This window comes from Chrysochloris asiatica, unplaced genomic scaffold (genome assembly GCF_000296735.1).
Source record: "Chrysochloris asiatica unplaced genomic scaffold, ChrAsi1.0 scaffold00228, whole genome shotgun sequence".
Lineage (NCBI taxonomy): Eukaryota > Metazoa > Chordata > Mammalia > Afrosoricida > Chrysochloridae > Chrysochloris > Chrysochloris asiatica.
The window spans coordinates 2,347,218-2,349,374 of record NW_006408746.1 but is presented as its reverse complement, the minus strand read 5'-3'; the positions used below and the strand labels follow the sequence as shown (position 1 = coordinate 2,349,374).

Sequence of the window (2,157 nt, the reverse complement as noted above, 5' to 3'; positions counted from 1 at the left end):
ATATGGTCGCTATGAGTTGGTGCTGACTCAATGGCACCTAACAACAAACAAGTAAAAAGTATCACAGGCCATATCACAGGGAAACTCCCTTATTTGAGATGGAATTAAGGGTGTTGTACTTTACCTTGGTATGGCACTGTAGGATAAAGCGCTGGACCACAAGGTCAGTTTGAGCCATAATGTTGATGATTCAAACTCACTAGCCATTCCTTGGAAACCCTATACAGGATCACTATGAGTTGAAAGCGACTCAAGGGCACTTTGCAACAACAATCTTCCCTTCCTTAATACTTTTACTTATTTATCACATCATATCACATCCTGGGGACCATCACATAACTGCCACATTACATAAATGCACAACCATTGAGAATCATGGTACCTGCCAAAGTGACACATATTTTTAAGGGTTACAATTTAATTCATGACAACTAGGTAAATTCCCTAACCCTTTCTGTCAGACTACAATCTTCCTGAAAGCAAGCTGACCCTCCCTGAGCATAACCTGGACTTGTCTAAACATAGCTACATTGCTGGTTTAATGGTAAGCAAGCTTTGGGGAAGCAACAAAGAACTAAAATGGAGTCTGAATTTACATCAAGACTTAAAATGGAATTAGGGCTTCCACTATAGAATGTAGCCTTTCAAAATCTAAACATGTTAGAATGCAAGCTCTCTTGCTGTTGTGTTGTTATTGTTCTGACTAATAGAAACCCTCTATGAAGTTTCCAAAGAGTGGCTGGAGGGCTTGAACTATGAACTTGTGGTTAGTAGCTCAGTGCTTATCCTACAGGGCTATATCAAGACTCCATTTAAGCTGTAATGCTCTGGTAGCGTAGTGGTTACAAATCAGGCTGCAAACTGCAAGGTCAGCAGTTCGAAACTACCAGCTGCTCTGCGGGAGAAAGATGAGGCATTCTGCTCCCATAAAGATTAACAGCCTCAGAAACCCTGTGCAGGGTCGCTATGAGTCGGAACTGACTCCACGGCACATAACAACAACAACAACAAGCAATATAATTACACACTTAAACAGAGACACACATGTATTATTCAAACTTAATTAAAAAATAACACTTTGTAATCATTTCTGTCCTCCAACAATCTAATTCTATGCAATCTGGGTCCCTATTCAAATTCTGTCCTCTCTTTAACCTTTCAGGTCAGAGTCGAACATGTAACCTACTGCACCACCAGAGATATTTATTGAGTACATATTCCAGATGTTAGAAGGATGCTCCTAAGCCTGAAACAGCTTAAAGTTAGTTAACATAGGATACAGTAATACAGAAGAGGCCATTAGACTGACATGTCTCCAAGATCTGACTCCTAAGTAAGCAAAAGGAAGCCTGCTAAACTCACGTAACTTAGAACCCAGGTTCCAAAAAGTTAAACACTCAATTCCAACCAAAATATTGCTAGTTTTCTTCACTTCCATATTTGCCTGATAATATATGGAAGCTATGCTGTGGTGTCATAAGATAAGCACTGAACTACAAGTTAGATTTGAACAGCAAGATCTACAGTTCAAACTCACCAGCCACTCCTCAGAAACACTATATAGACTTGCTGTGAGTCGGACCCAACTCCAAGGCACTTAGCAGCAACTCCTTTGGAGTTCCCATCTACTTTCAGTTTGGTTCACCATAGATTCATGAATTGCTGTCTGTGAATAAAATCACCAAAATGTTATTAAAGATTATACATTTCTTTAACAGAAGGCAAGATACAGATAAAAAAGATACAAACAGCCCAGGGTAATTGTCGATAATGGGCTATGTGAACAGAAATGTTGAAGACATTGAGAGTACAGAGGCTGAGAGTGAAGGGAGACTTGATGGAGGAGGTGAAGTTCAAAGTTGGCATTGAAGAAGTATTCCTAACAAAGAGCCAGAAAGAAAGAGGCCAGACAGCGTGAGAAAGATTCAGAGTCAGAAAGGTCCAACAGAAAAGAGTCAGGAATGTGCAACTTGGGCTACTACCAGCAACCTCCCTTGAGGGCCTTCATTATTGTTATGTTGTTGTTAGGTACCATTGAGTCGGTACTGACTCAGCGATCCTACACACAACAGAATTAAACATCGCCGCTCCTAGGCCAACCTCACAATTGTTGCCACACTTGAACACATTGATGCTGCCAGTTTGCCAGTCCATCTC

The 2,157-nt window shown here is 40.7% G+C and overlaps 1 pseudogene; it reads left to right on the top strand.

Annotated features, from left to right (window-relative positions):
- Window positions 1–1,770: 1,770 nt before the first annotated feature.
- The window catches only part of LOC102813226, a 3,682-nt pseudogene continuing 3,295 nt past the window's right edge, over window positions 1,771–2,157 (top strand).